Source organism: Chrysochloris asiatica, unplaced genomic scaffold (assembly GCF_000296735.1).
Source record: "Chrysochloris asiatica unplaced genomic scaffold, ChrAsi1.0 scaffold00140, whole genome shotgun sequence".
Lineage (NCBI taxonomy): Eukaryota > Metazoa > Chordata > Mammalia > Afrosoricida > Chrysochloridae > Chrysochloris > Chrysochloris asiatica.
The window spans coordinates 4,327,400-4,336,304 of record NW_006408658.1 but is presented as its reverse complement, the minus strand read 5'-3'; positions in this window follow the sequence as shown (position 1 = coordinate 4,336,304).

Genomic DNA, 8,905 nt, shown 5'->3' with positions numbered 1-8,905 from the left:
GTATTTTCAATAACCTCATATGCATGCAAAAGCTGGACAGTGAATAAGGAAGACTGTAAAAGAATTTATCCTTTTGTGTTATGGTGTTGGAGGAGAATATTGAAAGTGCCATGGACTGCCAAAAGAACCAACATATCTGTGTTGGGTGAAGTGCAACCAGAGTGCTCTTTAGAGACCAGGATGGCCAAACTGTGTCTCTCATACTTTGAACATATTGTCAGGAGGCAACCAGCCTCTGGAGAAGGATATCGTGTTTTGTAAGGTGGAGAGTCAGAGAAGAAGAGGAAGACCCCCAATGAGATAGATTGGGAATGTGGCAGCCTCAATGGGCTCAAGTGTGGCAACAATTATGAGGTTGGCCCAGGATCCAGCAGTGTTTCCTTCTGGTGTGCATAGGGTCACTATGAGTTGGTATCCACCTGATGGCACCTAACAATCTAATGATTTCCCCTTTCTACCACGAGGGGGCAGAAGCAATCCATTAATTTAAGCTAATCTCCCTCCCCCAGCCTCCCTTTTATTAGGGTGCTGCATAAAACAAGTTTTGTTCTAGAGCTACATAATGTTAGTCAGGGCACTGAGAGTCTTTGCATAAGAACTTTATATTAGACTGTCCTTAAGAACTAGGTAGAGACAACCAATGGGGATGTAGTTTTAAAATGCAGGTTTATAGGAATGGCCATGTTAAAGTTAGATTATGTTATGGTATATTTGTTTAACTGGGCCTGTCTTTGGTTGGACAATGACATAAAGGACGTCTCCCAATGGAATTTACAAATAAAACAAAAAAGAGGGAAGAGGTGGTAGCTAAATCAGTCTTTAATTACACTAAAATAAGCAATTGACTTTATGATTATAAATAGGAAAACTTTTACACAATTCAAATAAAACTCATAGCTGTTGAGTCGATTCCAACTCACAGCGACACTGTTGACAGAGTAGAACTGGTTTTCTAGGAAATAATTTATATGGAAGCAAATTACCAGTTCTGTTTTTCTGAAGAGCAGCTAATGGTTTGACCCACTGATTTTTCAATTAGTAATCACTTCATCGGACTCCTGGTGTGGTGCTGTAGGCTAATGCACCAGACTGCAAAGCCATTTGAACTGCAGGGTGGCAGTTCAAGCATACCAGCTGCTCCTGGGAAACCTTATGCAGGGTCGCTATGGGTCAGAACTGACTCGACATCATTTACCAACAACAAGAAGCCACTTAACCAATGTATTATGAGGGCTCCTTACAGTTAAAATAATTTCTTGAAATTTTCAGAATTAGCCAACCTTGTCCATTCTCCTTATTTATAAGAAAAAAGATGCTTGTAAGAACCTCCTAAGAAATTAAACACTAATCCCAGTAGATAGGCCTAGTCCAATTGCTCTCTAAGGATTTTTAATTGTCCCAATAAAGCCACCTATAATCAACATCTCAACCACTTTTCTTGTTCTATGTTCTATTCTTGTTCCACATGTTGTTGTTGTTGTTAAGTGCCGTCAAGTCGGTTCCTACCCATAGCGACCCTGTACAGGGTTTCCAAGGGTGTAATCTTTACGGGAGTAGAAAACCTCATCTTTCTCCCGCGAAGCGGCTGATAGTTTCGAATCGCTGAACTTAAGGTTCGCAGCCCGATTCGTAACCACTACGCTACCAGAGAAAATAGTTTTGCTTCTTATATTAAATCTGCAAGGTTTCCTGAAACAGAAATGTCATGTAATGTAACTAATAGTAGAAAGAGATTATATTAACATCTATAATACAGATGTATTTATGGATAAAATGAACTTGTGAACAGATTTTAAGATGAGATCTGTTCTGAGCAGTGTATCAATTGAAATGGCCACACTCTGTCAGGCAAGTTGGCAATTCATAGTTCTGCCTGTCTTCTTGTTCACTATTTTCATTTAGTTTTCTTTTCTAGTATCAGATCCACTTCTTTATCCTTCCCGTTGAAGCTCAATCCTCCATGATTTCTATATATTTTATTATGTTTTTAGTGTCTTTGTTGAAGAAGATCAGAGTAGCTTGTCTGCTTAGTTTGCCATCTTGGTAGAAGTCCCCTGGAATGACCTTTTAATCATTACATAATGTACTTCTTTGTTGTTTACAACAGATTTTTTACTTACTGCAAAAAATGACACCAATCATCCCTCTTTTGGCACACTCTAGTCAGCTGGGTTTGATCATTTTTTGCAATGGCCACACAGAACTCAGATGACATGTTCATAGCTATGGGTTTTGTTAGGAAAGCTGACAGGTTTCAATTCAGTGTCAGAGATGTTCAGGGCACAGTTATTCCAGTCAGGAAAGTCTCTCCTTAGCCATACCAACAGGTATTTACAACAGATCAAAGCACTGACTGACCCTTTGTCATCCTTACAATTATTGTTATATTTGAACCCATTTATTCAAAGCATGATGTCCTTCTCTAATGACTTTTCTCATTATCCTGGTTTCCAAAGAACATTCTGATTTTAATTCTCCCAACACTGACCAGTTTGTTCCTCTGGAAGTCCATGATATTTTCAGTGTCCTTCTCCAACACCATATTGCAAATTCATCTAGTCTTTTATAGTCTTCCTTGTTCATTGTGTTGGAAAAAAATATTAAAAGTACATGGACTATCAGAAGAACGAACGAATCTGTGTTGGAAGATGTAGAGCCAGAATGCTTCTTAGGAGGCAAGATGGTGAAACTTTGTCTCTCATTATTTACACATGTTATCAGGAGGGACCATTCCCTGGAGAAGGATATCATGTTTGATAAAGTAGAGTCAGTGAAAAAAAGGAAGACGGTGTAGGAAAGCGTAATGTTTTAGTCTCTTGTGCTTAGATTTGCCATGAGTCAGAACGTCCTTGACAGCACCTGACAACAACAATCTTTTTTAAAGGCACCAGAAAGAGACTAAGACAGGTGTATTAGCGAGATAACTTGTCTTCAACTATCCAGTGAGGAAAGAAACATGTTTAAACATGTTTTATTTGGAATAAATCTGTACATGTGTGAACTAAATCGTTATGAAAACAAACTGGTGGGCTCAAACTGCCAGCTTTTTGTGAGCAGATTAATTCATTGTACCACCAGGATGCCTTAGCCAGAGCTAAAGAATTTAAAAGCAATAGAAAGATCATAAATTTTTATTATATGAAATAATATCTATCATAGGAAGAATAGTACTCATAAGTAAAAACAGGGGTACGTTTGTTTCAGGAAAAACAGCAGCATATGTAAATATCTAAGAGAAAAATATCACGTGTATGTGTGTGTTTGTGTGGTGCATCTGTGTGTTTTTATTATTAATACCACCAAGCAGCAGCAGGTGATTTTGAACTGCTGACTCTGTAGTTCAAACCGACTCACAATCCAGGGCTTATACTACAAATCTATACCACCTTGTTTAAGTAGGATCATCTAATTCCACTGTCTAGAATTATCTTCCTTTCTTTATTCTCACTGGCAACAAATATTTAACCCGTATCTCCTATCATCCCAATGAGCCTTGGTAGCATAGTGGGTTACAAACTGGACTGCTAACCAAAAGATCAGTAGTTTGAATCTACCAGTTGCTCCATGGGATAAAGATGAGGCTTTCAGCTCCTGTAAAGATTTATAGCTTCAGAAACCCTATACAGAGTTTCTGTGAGTTGGAACCAACACAATGTCACACAACCATCACCAATACCACCCATCCTCACAGCTCTTGTTGTGGTTGTTAAAGCTATGGAGTGAGTTCTGAATCATAGCTACCCTGTATAGGCTTTCTGAGGAGTGGTGGGTAAGTTTGAACTGCTGGTCTTATGGTTAGAAGCCTAGTGCTTATCTTAGAGAGTCACCCAGCCCTATCACTCTTTAATTCTGACTAAAAAAAAAATATTCAGGATGTTCAGAAAGGAAATACTTCTCTCTTGCAGTTGGTCCAAATAAGTTCACAAACTTATCAATAGTCCATCTACAAAATTGCTTTCTTCATCACTGACTACAAATAATAGATTTTTCACCTCTGTTTACCTGTCCTAAGCCTCATCAATCACACTCTGATTGCTTTGGGGAAAAACAAACAAACAAACAACTTAATTGCTGTCTGAATACATGGACGTTAGGTCAGTGGAATATGTCCATAAAAGATTTGAAGGATGAAAGGATACAATTTAAATATTTTTATATATGTTCATTTTTCTCTGAAATCTTGAAACAATGAGAAACTGTTAATCTACTATGGGAACAGCTTCCAATTCTAGTGAATTCTGCAAAAAGAAATATTTCAAATGTTTTAAATACTTTTTTTTTTTATCTTTAGAGTTTAATTTTCATTTTATTAAATTAAAATCACATTATCTTTATCATTGCTTCACATTGAGACTGTTTAAGATCAAATTCCACATCTTTGATATCAAAGATCAGGTGTGTATATTTGAAAGATGGAGATCTTTTAGTAAGTTTGAACATCTACTTCTCAGGAACCCAGTGCCATACAAAATCTACAGACTTTGCTAAGTAATAATACAGAATAAAAAAAATCTCTGTTGAGAAGACAAATTATACCATCACTCATCTGTCAGTTTACAAAACTGTAGTGACTTATGTGTTGCTGTGATGCTGAAGATATGTCAAAGGTATTTTTAATGCCAGCAGGGTTATTCAAGGGGAATAGGTTTCAACGGAGCTTCCAGACTAAGTCAGAATAGAAAGAATGAAAGATTACTTCTGAATGATTACCAAATGAAAACCACCTCACAAATAGCAATGAAATATTGTCTGATGCAATGTTTGGGAATGAGTGCCACATGATGTAAGGCACTCATAATACAACTGGGGAAGAGGTGCCTTTTCAAAGTAGAGTTGTCCATAATGATGCAACCAAAGTAAAGCTTTTGGGACTTTCATTTGTTGCTAAGGCACAACTCTAAATGAGAAGAAGCAGCTGCAAACATCCATTAGTAATTGGAATATGGAATGCTCTAAGAAAATGTAAAGTCATCAAAAATGAAATACAATACAAAAAGCTCAATATCCCAGGCATTAGTGGGTTGATATGGACAGATTTTGAGCATTTTGAATCATGCAGTCATATATGGTCTACTATGTCAAAAGCAAAGGAGCTCTGGTAGCGTAGTGGTTACGAATCGGGCTGCGAACCTCAAGGCCAGCAGTTCGAAACTACCAGCGGCTCCGCGGGAGAAAGATGAGGCGTTCTGCTCCCGTAAAGATTTACAGCCTCGGAAACCCTGTTCAGGGTCGCTATGGGTCGGAACCAACTCGACGGCACTTAACAACAACAACAACAACAAATGTCAAAAGCAACAAATTGAAGAGGAATTGCTTTCCATTCATTGCCAAAAATATCTCAAGATTAATGAAGGACAATACTGTCTGTGATAAGATTGTGCCTATGAGGAATACCAGTTAATACCACTATCATTCAAATTTATACACCAACCACTAAAACCAGTGATCATAAAATTGAAGATTTCTACAAAATTCTTCAGTCTGAAATTGATCAAAACATGCACTCAAGATGTTTGATAATTACTAGTGATTGAAATTTGAAAGATATAAACAAAGATGAAGAAGCGGTAGTTGGAAAATATTGCCCAAGAGATGGAAATGATGCTGGAGATGGCATGATATAATTTTGCAAGATCAATTACTTCTTCATTGCAAATACCTTTTTTAAACAACATAAAAGGCAAATATATTCATGTACCTCAAAAGATAGAATATTCAGGAAATAAATTTATTATATTGGTGGGAAGGAACTGTGGAGAAGCTCAATAGCTAAAACAAGGTCATGGACTGACTGTGGAATAGACCATCAATTGCTTCTATGCTAGTTCAAGCTGACACTGTACAAAATTAAAACAAATGCATAAGAGCCAAAATATGATCCTGAATACATTCCACCTTAACTTAGAGACCATCTTAATAAGAGATTTGATGCATTAGATACTAATAACTGAAAATCCTAAGAGTTCTGGATTGGCATGAATACATGAAGAAAATAAAAGGTCATTAAAAAATAGAGGGAGGAAAAAAGAAAATATCCAAGTGTATGTCAGAATAGACTCTGAAAATGTATCGTGAATGTAGAGAAGCTAAAGCTACTGGAAGAAATGATGAAGTAAAAGAGCTTAACAGGAATTTCACAAGGCAGCTGAAGAAGACAAAGTAAAGTGGTATAATGAGATATGCAAGACCTGGAGTACAAAAAACCAAAAGGGAAGAATATGTTCTGCATTTTTCAAGTTGAAATTAAGAAAAAATCAAGCCTCAAGTTCCAATATTGAAGATAAGATTCTGTGGACAAAGTATTAAAAAATGCAGAAAAAATCTAAAGAAGATGGAAAGAACACACAGTCACAACACCCAAAAGAAATGGATGATGTTCAATCATTATAGAGATACCATTGCATCTATCTCATATGGTCAAAAGTCAAAGGTATTGAAGGAAAAAGTCCAAGATGCACCGAAGGCATTGTTAAAGAACACGACTCTGGAAACTGATGGCATAAAAATTGAAAAATTTCAACAAATTGATGCAACACTGGAGGCATTCACTCATATATGCCATAAAATTTGGTAGACAGATACCTGGGCAAATTTGTGACCATTCCAAAGTGAAGCTACCCAGTAGAATGTGGAAATCATCCAACAAAATCATTAATATCACATGCAAGTAAAATTGCACTAAAGATAATTCAAGAGCTTCAGGTTTGGGCAGCAGCAGAGACAGCCAGGTAAGAAAGGCTTCGTGGGGGAGAAATTGAAAACCCAGAGAAGCTGCACTCATGGAACAACATCAGAACTCTGGATCTACCATAGGGTCCAAGACATCACTTTCCTGCACTCGCAAGTGAAAAAATCATGATACAAAGGAAAACACTGCGAGTTAGTAATCTCTCGAGATGGGACTCTTTCTGCGACCACCCCACCTGGGCGGAGTTCAGAGGGTGGGGCTACAGCCAGACCTGCACAGGGAACTAACTCTAAAAGCAGTGCAGGGACATTTGTAAAAAGGAGGCATGGGGGATTCTACACCTTTTTTCCTCCTATTATCTGTGACGCCTTCTTTGCCCAGACCAGAGGCCTGAAGGTGGGTGGGTGCACACCCCTCCACCAAAAAAATAGTCCAGCGATGACTCCAAAGTTTTCCCATGGTACAGAGAGAAAGAGATAGGAGGCTACTTATGACGACAGCCTCAGAGTCACAGCCCTAAAATTAACTTGTGTAGGATCTTTACTCTGGTCTATATAGCAAGATAAAAGCAGACCCATCAGGCCTGACAGACAAACCATAGAACAATCTGTAAAATCCCAACATCAAAGGATGCAAATATATTGAGAAATATACAACACACTCGTAGATACCTAACTGACCTTCAGAGACAAAAATAGTGGACAATCTCTCTCCCATTAACTTCTCAATATTTATCTGCACACCTCCACAGTGATGACTAGAGGAGGGGCCTGAGTGAGTGATACTCCCACCTACTGCTGGAGGCTTCTAAGATGCACACACACTGCCTGTATAGCAAGGTGACTGGATAGTTGGCCACAGTTTTATTTTTGTTTCAAAGTGGTGGGGTGGTTTTTGTCTTTGCTTTTATATTGCTTCTGCTTTTGGTCCTTTTGATCACACATTTTTCCTGGGGGTGAGAGCTTTTTTTTCCCTATGTTACCCAAGAAGAGACAGCAATCATGGTCATATAGACAAGCTATAAGCATACCCCATAATATTCCACCACTGAGACAAGAGCCAATAACAGCTGCTAAGCATTGCATGTGAAAAGGGAAGCCTGTCTCCTGATCACAACAACAAACATCCATTTAAGCATTAAGAAACCCACATAACTACTGAAAATGACAAAAAAAAAAAATCTCAAACACAAAAATGATCTCAAAACATGTCCCTAAACAGAAAAGAGTAACTGAGACAAATGTGCAGGAGACAGACAAAGGCTCCCCAGAAGAGGAAAAGAAGGTTTCAGATTTTACTGAGAAAGAATTCAGAAGAATTATATGGAAACAAATTCAAATGCTCTGAAAAGAGGTGGAGGAAAACAAGGAAGAAATCAGGAAAGTACTACAAAAGCAATCAAACAAGATTAATATAGCATTTGAAACAATTCAAAACCTGCAAAAAGAGGTCCACATGATTAATAATAAAATATCAGAAATGCACAATGCACTGAAAGGGGAAAGCAGCAGAATAGAAGAGATGAATGCCAGAAGTAGCAAGCTGGAAGACAAATCTCTCAATAGTGCTAAGATAGAAGATCACACTGAAAAAAGATAAAACAATCTGAAGAGAGTCTAAGATTCATGCTGGATAACATGAAGAGGTATAACTTAAGAATTACTGGCATCCAGGACAGGAAAAATCTGAGAAGTCCACAGAAGAGATAGTTGAAGAGCATCTGGAAGAAAATTTTCCTAACATCTTGAAAGATGAGAAGATAAACAGTCAAGAAGCCGAATGTAACCCAGGAAGGATAGACCCCAAAAGAAAGTCACCGAGACATACCATAACCAACCTCTCCAAAATCAAAGACAAGGAGAGAATCCGAAAAGAGGACAAGGAGAAGAGAAGTATCACTTACAAATCAGATTAAGCTCTGACTATTCAGCACAAACGATGCAGGCAAGAAGACCATGGGGAGGCATATACAAAACCCTAAAAGAAAAAAGAAAAAACTGGCAACCATGAATCGTCTATCCAGTGAAAATATCAATCAAATAAGATGGTACAATTAAAACATTCCAGGATATACTCAAATTATTCCAGAATATAGAGGAGGATGGAAAACTTCCTAATACATTTTATGAAGCAAGTATAACCCTCATACCAAAACCAGGGAAGGACATTATTAAGAAAGAAAACTATAGACCAATATCCCTCATGAACATAGATGCA